Below are 19,605 nucleotides of genomic sequence, written 5' to 3'. Positions count from 1 at the left end.
TTGGGTAATTCATTTAAATGATAATATAGGAGCATATTTCCCACACCTCTCAGAAGCAGTGCAAAGGCTTGTGGGAGTCAGGGGTAATGGAGGAGCCGAGGGAGAGGGAAGGAGTCTGTGAATTAACCTAGAGGGTTGTTGGGTGAGGGTGGGAGAAGTATGGAACAGGTTTTTTGGGGGGAAGGGAAGGGATCATTAGGGAGTTGGGGAGCCTCCCCCATGCAGACCCCAAGCCTCTCCCATTCAGTCAGACACATCTACCCCTGTCTCTGTGCATCCCTGCATCCCCTATCCCCATGTTTCCTTGCAGCCTCCCTCCCATTCAGCCCCTGGCTTAATGCTGTCACCCTACTAGCTCCTGAGCCTGTGCCCCAGTCTGCTGTCACCCCACTAGCCCTTCTGAACCCCAGTCTGTGACCCCCCTGCAGCACCGTGTGCCCCAGTATGTCTGTCCTAACCTGGCTTTGCGGCAGGGTACTGTGATGAATGCAGCTGCCTGCTGGTTGTTTTGGTACCACAGCGGCCTCTGATGGGTGAAAGATGGAATTGCAGCACTTCTCAGGCAGCTTATATTTTCGGGGGCGGGGAATTCTGCGCTGGACATGAATTCTGCACATGCACAGTGGCACAGAACTCCCGCAGGAGTAATTTTATCAGGACAATAATGATCAGTAAATTACGAGTTTTCAAGTGATACCTCACAAGACATGCTCTGAATAAGATTTATCATAGTCTTGTAAAAAGAATGAATATAAGGGTATAGACCAGCAGTTCTCAAACTGTGGGTCAGGACCCCATTTTAATGAGATCACCAGGGCTGGCGTTAGACTTGCTGGAGCCTGGGGCTGAAGCTGGAGTCCAAGCCCCGCTACCCAGGGCTGAAGCCAGGGCTCAGGCTCAGGCTTTGGTCCCCCCTCCCGGGGTCATGTAGTAATTTTTGTTGTCAGAAGGGGGTCAGGGTGCAATTAAGTTTGAGATCCACTGGTATAGACTGTCCCACAATGCACTGTGATGGATCAGCAGGAGGGATGCCCATGGTGTATCATTGGAAGCGTTATCCAGCCAGTGAACGTGGCCTATAGAGGAGAATGGGGCATGAAGCACCTGAACTATGACTAACTTGAGGCATCCTGGTGACATTTTCAAATAGAATCTTTTCATTTTTGTTTATTTTCCATGTGGGAAAATCTATTTTCTGATTGATAACCCCTGAATTCACTGGGGACTTACATCTGTCATTTTGATACACCAGTTGAATCATACATTGAGATGGTAAAACTTTTTTCTTTTACCATCTGCATTATTATCTGCATAGAAAAAATGTGTAATTTTTAAAAAAGCTAAATCGTCTGATTTAAAAATTACAGTAAGAAGACTTGAGTATGAACTTTATGTGTTTCTATAGTTTGTCTGCCTGTACACTAGATTTAAATAATTATAGCGGTAATGATAGTACAGTTAAACAAGGCTGGGTATGCTTTTTGTGACGGAAGCTCTGTTGCTGAGGCTTTGATAGCTGTAGCATTTCAAATAGCATCATACGTGCTATGTAGCTTGTTAGACTTAATGCACTTTTTTAAAGATAGTGCATTCACATTAGGAAGCTTGTTTTAATGGAATTATTTTGTACTTAATGGCAGCTCTATTCAGAAAAGTGACTAAGCAAAAATGGCACCCTCTTCGGCTTGGTCAAAACACAAGTTGCACTGGTTTAATTAAAAGTGTAATATTGCATTATGTTTGTTAAACAAGTGCAACTTTCTGAGTAGATACTACCCCAGTTTAAACCTGGCTCACATAGGTTTAGTTTGTTTAAAGAATAATTTAATTAACAGGAGCATGCTAAAGCAATATAAGCCACGTTTAAAACGGATGTAGTGTTCACACACAGAGTTGCACTGGTTTAACATTTCACTTCAACAGGCTGTCAAGCCTAGGGGATAAGGTGGGCTTGAGGTCTCGAGCATCCATACTGCTGTGCAGGTCTGTCTACAGAAGCTAGGAAGCTCACTCCCAGCTGGTCCACACTAAGGGTATGTCTATACTTACTTCCTGGTCCGGATGTAAGCGATCGATCTTCTGGGATCGATTTATCGCGTCTTGTCTAGACGTGATAAATCGATCCCGGATCGATCCCGGAAGTGCTTGCCGTTGACGCCGGTACTCCAGCTCAGCGAGAGGAGTACGCGGCATCGACGGGAGAGCCTGCCTGCAGCGTCTGGACCCGCAGTAAGTTCGGACTAAGGTACTTCGAATTAAGCTACGTTATTAACGTAGCTGAATTTGTGTACCTTAGTCCGAAGTGGGGGGTTAGTGTGGACCAGGCCAAACCCCCTACTTTGAACTAAGATACGCAACTTCAGCTACGTGAATAACGTAGCTGAAGTCGAAGTATCTTAGTTTGAACTTACCGCGGGTCCACACGCGGCAGGCAGGCTCCCTCGTTGACTCCGTGTACTCCTCTCACGGAGCAGGAGTACTGGCGTCGACGGCGAGCACTTCCGGGATCGATCCCAGAAGATCGATTGCTTACCGCCGGACCCGGAGGTAAGTATAGATGTACCTGTAGTGTAGATGTACCTGGAGCAATTCTCCACAGCTTTGCATCTTATTTCCCAAATACAGAATTATTAAAAAGTTGAGCACATACTCAGTTAAGACCTGATCCTTCAGCCCTTACTCAGGAGCCTAGCCCCATAAGGACTGCAGGATCCATCTATAAAATAGCTGAAATGAAATGCCTATGCTGCAGTACAGGCAGCCAAAACAATGCACTGGCATGGAGATTCATTATGCTCATATAGGGCCTCCTTCTGCATGCCTTAATGGGAATTCTACGCAGAGGGCATACAGGTTTGAGTGCATAAAATAGGAAGTACACTGCACAATGCCCTGTTTAGGAGCCTGGGAAGTGGATGAATTAGGTGTTATCTGAAAATGTAAGATTCACTAGAATGTTATATAAGGTTGTTGTTTTTTTAAAGTATTTTAATCCTAAAATCCTTGAAATGAGCTTATTACACATGTCACTTTTGTACACATAGATTTGTTTTGCTCTTGAACTGGCAAACGACTTGTTTTGGTCCAAAGCCAAATAATATATGAGGCAATTTCATGCCTCGTGAATTATAGAAGAGAATGTTTGGTATATAAAGCTTGTGTCTTCAGCCTGCCGGCTCCCCTCCCATTTCTCTTAATCCCTTTGGGAATCTTAGTTTGAACCATCTTCCAGAGCTTGAACAATTTCTAAAAGCTGGGCGATTGCTCCAGTGGAATGAAAGGAATTTCAAATATGATCCCTTTCCTCCTGGATGGAATTTCTTTTTGCTAATTCCAGATGGTGGAAAAATATGCTTTGACCTTAGCATAATGGTCATCCTTGTCAAAAAAACACTTTCTGGACTTGGGCTCAAAGGACACTAAAGCAATTACTTTACAATATTTTTCTGGGCCTTTGTATAAACTTTTAGAAAGAAGAAATTAAGGTCCGTTTCCTTACTAAAATGCATCTTCCTTCTTCACTTTTACATACTGACAAATTAGGGTAATGCACAGGGGTGAGGCTACTGGCCTTACATTTTTTTTAACAGGAAAAAAAAAAAAGTCAGTTTGTGAAGGGAGAAGGAGGAACAATGAATTAAACTTTCCTAATAGTTGTGCTTAAGATGTGTGAATTGTGGGCTAGTTTTGGTTAAATCAGGGGCTACTGTACCAGTTTTGGGCCTGATCCTACAACCTTGACTTATGCAAGTAAACCCAGTGACTTCAGGGAAACTATTTAGATAAGGGCTACTTACACAAATAAGGCCTGGTCCCCACTTAGTCCGGACTTCGGACTAAGGTACGCAAATTCAGCTACGTTAATAACGTAGCTGAATTCGAAGTACCTTAGTCCGAACTTACCGCGGTCCAGACGCGGCCGGAAGTCTCCCCCCGTCGACGCCGCATACTCCTCTTGGCGAGCTGGAGTACCGGCGCCGACTGTGAGCACTTCCGGGATCGATCCCAGAACATCGATGGCGTGCCGCCGGACCAGCCGGTAAGTGAAGACTAGGCCTAAGGATTGACACACTGGATCTTTTGACAGATGTCCCTTGAGATGCCAAAGCATTTTTAAAAAATGCACTAACATTTCTGCTGTGATACATTTAAAATAATCATGTGTATGAGGATGTATGAATGTATGACAGGAACATCATATGCAATGGGGAGAGTTGTCTCCCCCTCCCAACTTTTCGTAAATCTGTATGCTCCATTATGTCTTTCATTTTTGTCCCCTTCCCGACTTTGCAAGATATAATATAATCACCTGTAATGTTCTGTATGCTGACACAATTTTGCTCCCTCCCCCTGAAATTTTTTCTGAAATGATGCCCCAATGTATGCAAAGGTGAATCCAGACATATATCTGTAAAATGCTTTGGAACCCGTCGATGAGATGGTATAAATGTACATCATAGACATAATTTTTCAGATAATTTCTTGTACAATTTTTATACCGAGAGCAATTCCTAAATTTATCCTCAATGTCACTCATAGTATTTAAAATGAGCAAACTTTGGTGTACATAATGTACATGCCATAATGCTTGATCACTTTGCTTAATTTGTTAAGGAACAGAGGTCCAAATTTTGCTTTCTATATTGGTATGAATAGTCCCATTGAAGTCAATAGGGTTACTAGCCTACTCATATGAGTAAAGGGAGCAGGATTGGCTCCATATTTTTAAAAGGAGCCATGAATTGTATGAAAATGCTTAATATATAAACATGTTAAAATGTTTATGTAGTTTTTTCTCTTTCCCTTCCCCCATGTAGGATGGTAGAGTGTGAAAATTTTGCCTTAGTTATTGATGTTCTGTACAAAGCTTAACAGTTCAATTTTATTACAGCTTGAGCCTTTTACCATGGCAACACAAATCCCATGTTGCAAAAATGGGGCCCAGTCCTGCTTGCTTTGTAATTCATGAAAGTTCTGCTATTTTATTTCAGTGGGATCAAAATCAGGTCGGTGTTCTCTGACAAAATGGACAAAATTAAATATAAAAGCAAGTAGAGCAGTGTTGCTCATATATAAAATCCATGCAAACTAAAACCAGAGGGAAATCATTCCAGATGTACAAATCAATCAGGATAAAATTGCCAGCACCTACCATACAAGAAGGAGAATCAGTGTTTTAACATACAGAAAGTGGGCTACTAAAATGCAGTAACAACCTTAGGGCATGTCTACACTGCATCTGGGAGCAAGTCTTTTTTCCCCTAAAATGGCATGAAACCAGCATTGTTGTAACAAAAACTCTTTGTATAGAGTAGTGATAGGATTTTTGGGCACTGTTTTGGGTATTGATAGAATTTTTCTGCAGTGTTTAAATTGGTCATCTTTGGTTCTTGGTTTTTTTAAGCTGCTGAAGCTAGAACCAGACAAAATGTATAATACATTTTTTTCCTTTTATGAGTTACCGGAGCAATAGTGACTAAGCAATACCATGAAGAGGGGGTTCATGCTAATGAACTACAATATACCTGAGTTTAAAATGTGGTGAAATATATTTGAATTTTTTTGTTAACAGTTTCCCAATCTCGCTCGGTAAATACTGATTATGTTTTGACCTATCATTACAGAGTTCTCAATAACGTGTCACATGGAACTAGCATCAAGTTAGAAACCTGATAAGGTAAGACATTATTTACCAGAGTAAATAATCTCATTCTTTGGTATTAGTAAAGTATAATATAACAGGGAATCCTGACAAGATGAACTGAAAGAAAAAAAGCAACATTTTTTGTGGTAGCATAAGAAGACCTCATCTTGGATCTGTTTGTTTATGTATAGCAAGATGTTGGTTCAGTATTTATGTTCAGTACAGACCGCAAGCTAGAAGGGATACCATCACACTCTCCTTGTGATGCAAATGGCAGGCATTGATACAAAGCTTTGCATCAGTTGATTCATTTCTGACTGGTGATAGTTTTCCCATGCTGCACTGTAATGAGCTTATCTTCCAGTGTGATTGTGTGTAGGCAAGGGAAGGGTAGAGAAGGGAACAGGCGGGATTATAAAGAAAGCAAAATAGGTGATTAAAAATGCGTCATGAGGGATGCCTTGTTTTCACACTCTTCTCATGGGTACTTTTTTACCACTAGCTAATGCCCTAACTTAGCTTCACATGCCAGTGTCCCTGGATGCTCAAACAGAAATGAGCAGCACTCCACAAATCTGAAAAGTGTTACTATGTAGATTAAAATGTTTATTTGCTTCTGTTCAGTCTGATGGTTTTGTTTTTATCATAATGAGGTAAATGTTGTGTATAGAACATACTGCTAGGAAGACAGAGGATAATTAATACAGGGTCCTGTATATACCGAGTGCTCAAAGAAGAGCATTAGTAATAGTGGCAACTGTTCATAAGCCATATAATGCTTTGTTCGTCTTTTGTTTAAAATGTAAAGCAGTGGCACTTTAAAAACAAAAAATGCAGTGTTCCTTGTCCATTTCCATTACTTCTGTTACTACATCTTGGTAAATGTCTCCCATTAACAGAAAATTAATATGAGTGTAGAACAATTTATAGTTTTCTCATTGCTTATCACTGAAGGATTGTTTGGGAAATAGTTTGTCATATCAGAATGTGCTAAATATCAGTCAAATTCTTCAAAACCCCTTTGTATTATATATGGAAGAACATCTACCAGTTAAAACACATAATTGGTAGTTGAGACATATACTGTATTTCTGACTCTGCAACAGACTACCTATGTGCTCTTGGGTGATTCACTTATCTCTGTGCCTCATTGCCCCCATTAATAAAATGGGAATAATACCTACCTCACAAGTGTTAGGAGATTAAATTTTTAATGTCTGTAAAAGTGCCTTGAGATCCTAGATTAGAAGCTCTCTGGGGTAGGGACCATGTCTTTATATGTGTTTTTACAGTGTCTAGAACGAGGAGTCCCCAATCCTGCATTGGGTTCTCTGGAAACTACTCCAGTGTATTAAATAAACCTTTCATTGAACGGGTATAGCAATTTCAGTATTTTTAAAAAGACATAGATGGGTTTAAAAAATTGTGAGGGAAGCTCCAGAGGAAGTACACAGCAGGAAACTTTCAAAAATGTAAAAATAGGAACTTTCAAATTCCCCGTTTCCAGATAGAGTTGGTATTTGTCAGCTGTGCTAGCAGCTCTTAGCCTTGTATCATCTTGATGAACCTTTCTTGGACAGAAGCAGGTTCTTGACTGCTATTCTGGCATTGATGATTTAGCAAGCTTCCCTCCGCCCCCCTCTTTAAAAGCTGAGTCTTTTGTCAGATTAGCAGTTACAGTCTGAGCTATTTTTCTTCCTTTCAGCTCTTCCTGGAAACTACAGTGGGACCTGAAAAAGCAATATCCCAATATGTACTGTTCTTATTATACTAGCTGTTCACACGCTTCACCAACTGGTGGAATGCAGCCACCTCTGGGGTGGAATGCTGCTTAAAGCACAACATGTTACTACAGGACAATTTAGGACATGAAATAGTAAAACAATAGAGACAAGTTAGGCAGGACACTTATTCTTCCAAGGAATGCAGTGGGATCTCTGTCCATGAGTGCTGTATGACACCTCTGAAATTGTACTGTCCCATGCTGGTATGTATTGACTGAAAGGGAAGAGTGACGTCTACTGAATACCCTATATACCATTTCCTACAAGCTTTTCCTTCTAAACACTGAAGGGGGCTGACACCTGAAGAAGAGCTCTGTGTAAGCTTGAAAGCTTGTCTGTTTCACCAACAGAAGTTGGTCTAATTAAAAGATATTACCTCACTCACTTTGTCTCTCTAATACCCTGGGACCAACATGGCTACAAAACTGCATACAATTATTTAGATTGTGCAATCTGATGAGATCGTGGTCCAAGATGCAGTGGCTGCAGGGTGTATGTGCATTAGCAGAACATCAAGACAAATGTGCTTTTAGTTTATTGATTTTCTGTTTCCCTATTAGAAAATAGCTTACTTAACAGCAAGAAATTTTAAAATGTTTTACTATATATATTCTAACAAACAAGGCTCTTACCAAGTCAAATCTGGGGTTGACTTTGATGTAATGCTGTGGGTTTTTAAATTTTTAGCTCCTATCCTTTATTGCTTCCTGAAAATATTCATTATGAATGGATGGCTGATCTTAAGACAGTCTCTGTATGCTTTCCAGTTGCATCAAGCAATCTAAACCCTAAAGGAATATTTTAAGCCAAGGAGGGAATAGTACAACAGCTATTCGGTAATAATACACAACTCTAAGTCCTCTGCAGCATTAGTGGCTGCAAGGATTCTGTTAGCAAGTTTTTGTGAACAGTTCAATAGATGCAATAGTTCAGCAAGAGATATGAAGACAACCACTTTTCAGTCTCCTCATGATGACCCATCTATCTGGAGCATTGAATTATCTTTATTGCTCTTATTGAATCATCCTAGACTAGTGTGTGCCCCTGCTAGCTTTTGCTGCCCTTAAGTACTGTGGCTTCAAGGTATTTAGACTAGGATGGCGTCTGCCATTCATAGCTAGAAACAGTTGGAGAGCTTCTATAATGGAAGGCAGAAATGGTATTTGAATTATGATTCACTGAATAAGCTGCAACTTTGTAACTGTTAGCTTAGAGCTCTCCTGTTTGGGATGGGCATGTTCAGAGGCCTTCATTTCCCCGGTGTCATTGCTGTATCTCCCCTATGTTTTTTCCATTCTCTCTCACTCTGTCTTCAGTCTGCTCCCCCCACCCTTTGTCTCCATGTATTGTTCTTATTTTGTTTTTTTTGTTTTGTTTTTGTTTTTTATTTTTGATTCTTTCTCACAGTCCTCTCCTCTCTTTTCTCACCTCCAGTTTCCTCATCTCTTTCTCTCCCTCTCCATTTCCTCCCTTTTTTCTTGTTCCCTTTTCTAGTTCACTCCCATGGCTTCAGTCTTTTTCTCTTCTCCTCTGTTCCCGGTGTTTAAATCTCTATTAATATTTTCCACATAGTGTCATTTCTCCTATAAACATGAGGTCTGAGGTTTGTCCAGCCCCAGCTGATGGATAGCTCAGTGGAAGTGTTCTGGTGAATTTTAGATTATTTTCTTAGATAGCAGAAGGCCAGTATACCACATCTTACCTGGTTTTAAGGCTCCTTATAGCCTATTACTTGCAGAATTGCTGTCAGTCAGCTGTAAAGAGCCTGCTCCTCTCCTGCTCTCAGTGATAATGAACTTGATCTGCATGCTGCTACTATCTGATATCAGCATTGTGGGCCACTTCCTATATATTATCATGTGAAAAGGGGAGGCGCCAGATTTCTCCAAGGATTGCTTCCAGATTGCTGAATGGGGCAGAGAGATGCAATTTTTTGGCATCTTTGCCAATCGCCACTCTAAATGCTGAGGCAAGTCTTACAGTGTTTCTGGTTAATGTTCCATAACCATGTGGTCTTCCATGCACAGCTCTGACCTATACGTGTCGGTGTATATGAAAATGCAAATACAACTGGAAAAAGTAGCCAAAACCTTGATTAAGGTTTATTTCCTCTCAGCTTCATTTCTAAGATTCTTCTGAAATTACTTCAGAAAATCTATACAGTTTAATAAAGAATTAGATCTTGTCTGTAGAATTTTTAAACCAACCTGTAGATTTTAATAGAGATTTTATCCTTGTTATAGAGTTTCATAGTTTTGTTTAAAAATTCTATAGAAAGGCTCTTATTCTCTGTTTATAGAATCACAGAAATGTAGGGCTGGAAGGGACCTTGAGAGGTCATCTAGTTCAGCCCTCTGAGGCAGGACCAACCATACCTAGACCCATCCCAGACAGGTGTTTGCCTAACCTGTTCTCAAAAACCTCCAATGACAGGGATTCCCCAGCCTCCATTGGCAGCCTACTCCAGAGCTTAATTGTCCTTATAGTTAGAAAGTTTTTCCTAATATCTAACCTAAATCTCCGCTGTTGCAGATTCAGTTCTAAAGGATTTTTCCAAAAGGGTTTTTTCTCTCTCTCCCTCTCTTTTTTTAAGTTATTCTAGTGGGAAATGGGGACATGATAGCATTCTCAGCATGGAAGAAATTTAAAAACTGAAGCTAAAGCCCGGGTAGGGGACTTCTCTGTCTTTCTTATTCTTTATCTATTTACATGTAAAAGACTGGGTTATTGACACTTTATCATATTTATTGTAGGTTCCTGGATCTTGTTGTCATAGTTACAGCCTGGTAGTCAGAAAGAGTTGAGCTGGTTTTAAAGTTATGCTAATTGACAGTTTCTCAGGGAAAATAATCCTCAAATTTCAGGCGCTAAACAATCATTCTTGCCCTAGAACTTGGGCAACGGTTTTGTGTAGCCGTTCCTTATTGACCAGACTGCATATGCAAACTGACTTTTTTGGTGAGATCAAGTTATGTTTACATGACTTGACTGCCAAAAACTTTCAGTGAGTTCTGTCTTCCCTCCCCAGAACTCTGAGAAAACTATATTCATTCGGTGCCGGCATACATTTTCAGGAGAAGTCACTGCGATAAAGTATTTCCCTATGTACTTCCATAGATCTGAATCTTGCAAAGTGAGCCCACTCTGAACTCACCTCACAGCAGCAGCTACTGTCCTCCGGAGCTGGGCCCAGCTCCTTGTTCTGGGCATTGCGACCAGGCGAATATGGTCACAGCGCCACTCAGGTTTGGCCTGATCGCCCCTTCATAATGATTCACACTGTCATGATGACGAAGGGGCAGCCAGGCCAAATTTGAATGAGTGGCACTGTGACCCATTGCGCATGTCACAATGCCTAGTTTCAAACAGGTATAAGCTGCACTTGAGCAAGTTATGCTGTCTGAGTGTAAACCATGTCTACACTTCAGACTTGAACTGATGCAACTACTTCAGTAGCTAAATTCCAGTGCAGACAAGGACTTATTGACCTAGCTGGGGTGGACATATAAAATGTATAGTGCTAGTGTGCAGTAATGCTGACAGAAGTCCTCCTTACTTCCATTACTCAATAGACAGGGGACAGGGAGGAACAACTCTTAATCCCACTCCCTGGTAATGTCCACTTAGTGCTATATATTCAGAACGTCTTAAATTGAGTGCTCTGAATAACTGGGCTATTTTAATGTCTAGTGGTTATCCAATTAAAAGATAAAACCCCAGGTACTTCCAAGCCATCAAAGTTAGCAAATGAACTTTCAGCACTATCTAAAATTTGATTTGTGTCTATTTTTTAATGAAGAGGTGGTAAAAGCAAAATTATTAGTGCGATCACTCTAAATTGATCTGATGTAGAAACTCTGATTTGGGAGCACTTATGCACATTCTTTGAGCTAGTGATGACTGTGAACACTGAATAGCAGTGACAAGACTGAATCCGCTACCCGGTCTTCAAGGCTTTATGGGCAAAAAGGGTGTGTTTCAGTTGTGTCAACTCTATGGAATTAGTAAACACTTGAAAAGCCCCATTGAGACTTATTAAGTGGTTTGGGTTGGTCATGTTTTAGCCTAGGCTCCCCAATAGGCTAAAACGTAGCCAACTAACATGGCTTCATATATGTTAGTGTGTATCTTAGTGAAGCTCTTCAATTGTGTTAAGCTAACTTAATTGAGCTGACACAATTGAAACACACCCTTTTGGCCATCAGGACAGGATCCAAGAGAGCACCTTTGCTTGGCCTTACACTCCCATACCTTTCTGCAACATTCTTGGCTGGCGAGCTGTGAACTAGCTTTGGAATCCACTTGAGAGGAAGCAGATTACTTGTGCTTTCAGCATGTTAAATTTTATACTGTGAGCTGTCACAGCTTTGATTTAAAACTACTTCTGCTTATGAATTGTTTAGGCAATGTCTGGTGACTGAAGTACAGGATGAAGTGCCAAGAGGTCAGATTCTATTCCTGGCTCTGCCACTGACTTGCTGTATGACCTTGCACAATTCATTTAATCTCTCTGTGGCTCTGGTTTTCCTCATAAATTAAAAAAAGGTGGGGGGGAGCATGGTGGTGAATTCTTTCTGTAACTATCTCATAAAAAGAAATATGTATTAATGTTTGTAGACTGCTTAAGATTCTCAGATGTAGGCTTCTATAGAAATGATAAATCTATAGTTTTATTATTCCTTATTGTAACTTGTTTAATTAGTATAAAGTGTTAAGCTTGTTGAAGTTACCGAATTCAGTCGGAAGCTAGTGTATTCTGCCAGCCTAACAGCAAAATATATTCTCCTATCCTAATCTGTGACTTTACTTTTTGCTGTTGTTTGGCTGCTATTGTGTACACCCTATACCCTGAGGAAAAGGCTGTATTTCAAAGGGGGACATAGTGACCTTGTATATTCAGTAGCTTGTACATCAGTTGAAATTTGTAAATTGCTTTAAAACTTAATGATAAAAATATATAAATGTAAGATTATCCCTATCAAGATTCTGACCATAAATGTGGTTTCAACTGTAATCTCATTAGGTTTTGTTTGTGAGACAGTTTTTCCTACTTTCTCCAGTGTAGTCTTCAAGTGATAAGTGGGGATAGTGCAGTATGGTTGGGGAGATGTCTGGATGCATCCATGCTGCAAAGAGATTGTCTAGAGTGAAATAGGAAGTTAAATTGACGCTGAGGCAGTACTAAAAGTTGCTTCACAAAGTGTAAAAACTTTCCCTTAAGTAGCCTGGCTAATAATGTTAACTTCATAGATAATAGGACAATTAGTTGTCTCTCTCTCTCGTAAAATCTGTACATTTGAAAAGACTGCTTATATTCAGCCACTGAAATATCTGGAAAAAATGTAATGTTTATGACCAAAGTGTAAACTTAAAATTAACATCTCAGGATTGCTTTATTATTATGCTTATTTTATTTCCACCCAACTAAAATTCCCATTCCATTCCCAATGGATACATTCTTTCCAAATTTCCCAATTTTGGCTCAGGCTTTGCCTACATTTTCCTATGTACATTGGTAGTTGTTCTCTTTCAATATTTGCATAAAAATAAACTGCAGAGGCCTTGAGGGGACCATGCTAGAAGTCTCATGTTCCCAGATGAGGGGTTCTGTAGCCGGCAATTTTAATATCCCACAAATAGAAGTTAAACTGTACTTTTCTGAGAACCCTACCTATAAATACCAATAATACTCTGTCTTAATTAATTTCACTAGCCCTTCCTCTTTCCTGCTTGTTTCTGAATGACTCATTATCTCAGTTACTGACATAGGAATGTGATGTCAGTGAAAGTTTATATCTTTTTTTAGTTTGCTACGGTTGAATGACAGGATTTTATACTTGTCTGAAATTTCGTTAGTTTGTAGTTCAGCAGGGAATAGAATCAAATCCACATTTAAACTGTAACGCTGTTAGAGATGAGTTTGGATCTGGAATTTTGGTTCAGATCTGTCTCTAGTTATGCACTGTATAAGAGCTTAATAGGTTCACTCCTGTTACTACATTGAACTGCAGGCATTTTCACTCCTTATTTAGCCAGTCTGATTCCTGCATGGCTTCAGTGAGAATTACTTGTATCTGGGGCGGGAAGGGCAAGAATAGGATCCAGAGAGATATCAGACAGTACTGCCCAGGCTAGATCCTACAAGCGGCTGAACACTCCTGCAAGGTGTTCATTGCCCTCAGTTCTCAGGGACTGCACGGTGCTCAGTAGCTTCTTGAGTCCCTGTGACCTGATGGCTAGTCTGGAAGGTTGAGTCACATTTGCCAATGTAAAAGATTTAAAATAAAACCTGTAGCTTTAAAAAAAAATACAGTTCAAAGATTATAGTTCAGAAAAATAAAGTTGAGTAAAATACATGGTACCTGTTTTCAGTTTGAGCATTAAATTAGTCTTGTTAACATGGCAACATTTAATGTAAGGAACCTATGTCATTTTATACAAGTGGGGGAATCTACAAGTTATTTTTCGCCCTTGAATGCCCCTAATTTCCTTCAACACATGATGTATTATTTTTCAATGCAAAAAGAATGGTTTTCCTTTAAATAAAAACTTGTGGAAATGAAGTTGTCTTTAAAGAATGAGGGAATGTACTTCTAACTGCTTTTTAAACTGTGCATGAGAGCTCTAGCCATATTATCTAGATTGACAGAATTCTGCCTATAGTGACCTGCTTTAAAAAATTGGCTGGTGTGCCTGGCTGATGATTTCCTAACCTTGTTATGGAGGTCACACTGTCAGCTGGCACAGAAGGTCTATTGTGGTACTTAAGTTATGGCCTAAGTATTTATTATATTGCGTGACTTTGATGCATGACTATACCATCATCCAGTATGCTACAGGGTTATTCATGAGACCCAGTTACATGGTGCCTGTGCTGTTACCAAAACCAGAGTTATGTGCTATGTGATTATGTGCTATGATTTTACCTCCAAAACAATTTATTCTAATCTTAAAATATTGTCATTACATCTATATGGAGAGTCTTTGTTTGGCCTTAAATTGATACCAAAGTTCAATTTTTCATAAGCATGGTATCGAAATCTGAGATGATACTGAGGGATTGAAACTGTCCTATACCCAGAATGAAACTGCTGGTGGGCATTTAAAAGGAAATCTGAATATCTGACACAAATTACCCTACATCTTGATAACACAGCAGAATCTTGATAATTCACACTAATAAGTAGGGTATATTGAGAGTTAGTAAGTGAATTTACACTGTAAAATAATCAAGGACATTGCATCACAAAATGTACTTCAAGCTCTTTATTTTGAAAAACGTGGTTTAGTTTTAATTATTTATGATTCTTCTGGTATATTAGGATATTCCATAAATGTAATGAAGTCTTAGTAACACAAGACTTCTCTACAGCTGTACTATTACATTTTTGCTGAGACGTGTGGTGAGGCTGCCAGATTATTTGTGAGAATTATTGGGTTTTATATATTAAATGAGAACTGCTGAGGTGCTACTGTAGAGTGGTCTAGCTTTATTTTGTATTCGTTCTATAGTCTAATCAAGTCTTCTCTTGATCTGAATGAAATCACCATTAACATTAATGGGAGTTAAAGTATGTGTACATGTCAAAGGAAAAGGGAGAACTGAAGGGACAGGAAGACTGGACTCCTCAAGAATAGCAATAGTCAGAGATTAAGGGCTAAATTCTGCCTTTTATTACATGTGTGAGAATCTGGGAATTGCATATGCACAGAGGTAGATTGTGTCCTAAATGTGACGTTTCACTCCATACTCTTTATGAAAATATGCTTATGATGTGAATATGACATAACTGAGATATACTGTATTCAAGATGGCTCATGTGAGGTATCATTGGAAAGGTTATGATTTACTGAATGTGATTATCTAATTTGTAAGCCTGTATCATTTCTGTACCTGAAGTTAGGAATATTAACTATGTATCTGTATTTCAAACGTGTTACTTTGGGTGTCACCCCCAACCAGCAGGGCTAATGGGCCATTAGCCAGGCAGAGCTAATGGGCCATTAGCAGAGACAATGGACTGTGAAAGAGCTTAGTCTTCCTGTGGACTCTGGAGACAGCCTATGAACAATGGCTGCCACTGCCCTTCAGAGACATGGGTCCGTGTCACCTGGTACTGGATATCCCTCCTCCCCTTTTGAAATGCCAGTGGTTTTCCACTAGAAGACAAAGGGTTCCCGTCTTACTCTAGAGCCATATAAGGCAGGGGAGTGACATCATCATGGTTCTCCCCTGTCTCCCCACCCTAAGAGACAATGAAGAAAGACCTGGAAGCAAGAACTGAAGTGAGGGGAGAAGGGTTGAACCCAAGCTGGAAGGGCATCTAGCTTGTGAGTAATAATACCTAAGTCTCAAGAGGGAAACCAGTGCAGCTGCCTTTCAAGATTTTCTCTAATCTGACTGCAACTATATTTAGGGTGAGAAATACTATTTATAACCAATTTCTTTAGTGAAACTAGCTTAGTTTGCGTGTTTGGTTTAATTTGCTTAGTAATTTGCTTTGTTTTGTCTGTAATCTCTTATATTCACTTAAAATCCACCTTTGTTAGTTAATAAACTTATTTCTTGTTTATAATAAAACCCAGTTTATGCAATTTCTAACTGGGTGGGGGCAAGAACTGTACACATCTCTCTTCACATTGAAGAAGAGGGCGGATTCTTATGAGTTTGCGCTGTGCAGATTTTTCTATACAGCGCAAGACAGGTATTATTTTGGGTTTATCTCCCAAAAAGGGTTGTACATGTGAATGCTGAGGGAGTCCTCTCACACAGAGCTGACTTCAGTTTGTGTCTGCAGTGGGGTGCGGACCTACGTGTGTGTGTGTGTGTGTGCGCGCGCTGCAAGAGGCTGGAGCGCTTCATTCAGCAAAGCAGGGAGAGGGAACCCAGGCTGATTGAGCAGGGGAGGCTCAGTGAAATCCTAGTATATCAGGTGGCATCCAAGAAGGGGGGTCCAACCCATCACACTAAAGTTTCCTTTTTACTGATTGCATCAAGATGAGAGTAACTTAGCTTTAAGCACATGACTCCCACAAGCTTCATAATGACTCTTGGCTCAATTCTGCTCTCTGTTACACAGATACAGTTCCTTTTGAGAATTGTGCCTGTGTAACAGAGGACTGAGGTGGGCAGTAGCTCTAGTGAGTGCTGCCTTTAAGGTAATTTTAGGCAGAGGACTGCAAATAGCTCTCTAATTGAGTAACTAGAGTTCAGTAAGATATGGAGTGAAGACTACCGAAGAACCCTAAGGGTGCACACCACCTTGAAAATTGGATGCGCTGCCTTCTATTGGAATAAAGTCAACACTCTAGTCATTTAAAAAACAAAACAACTTCCCCTTACACCTATATATATCACCTGTATCTTGGGCTGAGCTTGTGGAGTCAAGGCAGTGTCATATACACACAATGTTGTAGAGGCAATGACAAGAAGACTTAAAAACATAGATGTGGAAGATAACAACAGATCAGTCAAGTGGGCCAAATTCATCACTGATGTAAGCTGGAGGTAGAATTCATCACAGGTGTAAGTCTTGAATTTAATAGATTTAAACCAAGGACAAATTTGCCTCAGTGGTGGTAAATAGGAGGCCTGAGTTAATGACTGATACAATAGGCAATGATTGAAGGACGGGAGTTTGGTAGGTGGAGGCATACTAATATGAAGAAAATTAGATTGAAGCCAAAAGCTTACTTGATTAAGGCAGGCAGAGAGGGTGAAGTAGAGGTAGTCATTAAAGGTTTTAAGAGATGTGCAGTTAAATATCAAAAGTGAACGTAATGTTTTGAATTTCATTTGCTACTAATTTAGGACATAATGTTGCATATGTGACTGAACAGCTACTCATTTTTAAAGTCATTATAAGGGGAGCTGGTAGCAACTCCCATATTTAAAATTGCCTAATGCTTTCCTTTAAGATTTTTGCGGCATTTTAAAAAGAAATGCTAATACCTCTGTTGTTTTCAGTAGGCTTTTAAAATGCAGCAGGAACCAAGCTCTGGGGCTAGAGATATGCCTTGTCCCATGACATTCTGGTCAGGTTTTGCTAGTTATAAACTATAGTTATGAGCTGGGTGAAACCTTATTATGGGATCAAGATAGATAGGTGTGGACTCACCCTTTAGTTAACATAACTGTAAGCATAACCTCCATGAAGACAAAAGGAATGTGAACAGTGGTGTGTAGGGTGTGAATACAGGGATGCATTCAGTCACAGTGTGGAAGGCAGAACAAAGAGAAACTGAGAACAGATCAGAGAGGGATAGGAAAGAAACAGCTAAAAGCAGGATGGCTGACCCTAAAAGAAACCTCGGGAGAGATTTTTGAATCAGGGATATAGGCTGAAAAGAGTGCTTTTGGTGCTGTGAGCAAAAGATGCTGTTTCCTGCTATTTGATTCTTTCTGTGTTCAGACACTGGACTTTGTACATTCTTTATAAATAAACAACATTGCATCAAAGAAAATACCGGACTCCATCAATTTCTGCTTCCAACTGGAACATCCCCAGGTCTCTGAACTTTGACTAATTACTCATGTCAAAAGAGGAACACTATTAATCACAATTTCCTCCATCTCTATAGGATTGCCAACCCTCATGGTTTTGTTGAGAGTCTCCGGGAATCAGGCCCTATCTCTCGGAGGCTACTGAAGCCAAACCGGGAGATTTTAGGCACTAAAAGTCTGGCGGCAGAGTGGGGCTAATGCAGGCTCCCTGCCTGCCATGGCCCCATGCCACTCCCGGAAGTGGCCGGCACATCCCTGCAGCCCCAGGGGTGGGGGGCAGAGGGTCTCTGCGCGCTGCCCTTGCACTGACTCCACAGCTCCCATTGGCTGGGAATTGCAGCCAATGGGAGCTGCAGGGGCAGCGCTTGTGGATGCAGGCAGCACGTGGAGCCCCCTGCCCCCCCCCAAGGGCTGCAGGGATGTGCCGACCCGCTTCTGGGAGTGGTGCAGGGCCAGCGCAGGCAGGGAGCCTGCCTTGGCCCTGCTGTGCCACTGCCTGGGAGCTGCCCGAGGTAAGCACCTCCTGGCTAGAGCCTGCGCCCCAACGCCCTGCCCCAGCCCGGAACCCCCTCCTACACCCAAACTCCCTCCCAGAGCCCACACCCCTCACCTCCTCCCACATCCCAATCCCCTGCCCCAGCTGTGAGCCCCCTCCAGCACCCATACTCCCTCCCATAGCTTGCACTCTGGACCCCCTCCTACACCTCAATCCCCTGCCCCAGGCTCAGCCCAGAGCCCCCTCCCACACTCCAAACCCCTCGGACCCAGCCCAAAGCCCTCACCCCCTCCCTCACCTCAACCCCCTGCTCCAGCCCAGTGAAATTGAGTGAGAATGGGGAAGAGTGAGCGACTGAGGGAGAGGGGATGGAGTGTGCAGGGTGGGGCCTTTGGGGGAGAGGTGGGGAAGGGGGCGGGGCAAAGGTGTTTGGGTTTGTGTGATTAGACAGTTGGCAACCCTATCTCTCAGTTGCAATTTAGCAGTACTCCAGAATTATTGAAGACAAACATTCTAAAGAGCCAGGTCACACAACAGCACACACTGTATTGGGAATGTCTGGGAACTGTTGGGACAGCTGGCCTGGACCATACCCATGGTCCATGGACCCTCAGCAGCCTATCTGAAAGCATGATCAGGGCCAGGAGGAGGGGGAGGAAAGAGAACTGGGTAGGACTGAGCTTTCCTCAGCTACCTTTAGGACCCAGCAGCCCATCCACACCTCCAGAATAACTGTTTCCTCCTGCTGTCCACTAACGTAGTTAGTCTTGTAGCTCAAGCTGTGTTGTGGTATTGAAGGTACAGGGTTCAAACTGCGCTGATGATTCACGATAGGAGTGTGGCTACATTGTTTTAATCTTTTTTTCCTTTAAAAATTAAAACGCCTAGGAAATTGCACATCAATAACTGTTTTCGTTTAATACAGATTTAGGTTGCAAAGTCATTAATTTGAAAGTTAGGAAATGCACAGGCAGCTGTAAATGTCTGGCAACCTTAATTCTGTCTCCTTGTGCATATGATAATATTTAATTACATTACAGTATTTAATAGATTCTAAGGCCAGAAGGGACTAATGTCGTCACATATTTTCTCCTTTGACTCCTGTTTCATTCATTGTAGACACACAATGGGTAAATTAGAATTAGGAGTAAATAAGTTACAGTAGTTTTGGCATTTC

The 19,605-nt window shown here is 41.1% G+C and overlaps 1 protein-coding gene across 4 annotated transcripts in view; it reads left to right on the top strand.

Annotated features, from left to right (window-relative positions):
• ARVCF (ARVCF delta catenin family member) overlaps positions 1 to 19,605 on the top strand; it is a 426,585-nt gene that overhangs the window by 67,331 nt on the left and 339,649 nt on the right. For all 4 annotated transcript variants that reach the window (XM_054006116.1, XM_054006118.1, XM_054006119.1 and 1 more), the window contains exon 3: positions 5,625 to 5,677. The gene's annotated coding sequence lies outside the window, so the exon portion shown is untranslated. The remainder of the gene's footprint in view (positions 1 to 5,624; positions 5,678 to 19,605) is intronic.

Source organism: Malaclemys terrapin, chromosome 16 (genome assembly GCF_027887155.1).
Source record: "Malaclemys terrapin pileata isolate rMalTer1 chromosome 16, rMalTer1.hap1, whole genome shotgun sequence".
Lineage (NCBI taxonomy): Eukaryota > Metazoa > Chordata > Testudines > Emydidae > Malaclemys > Malaclemys terrapin.
The sequence above is the reverse complement of the archived record's forward strand: the minus strand, read 5'-3'. Positions and strand labels throughout refer to the sequence as shown.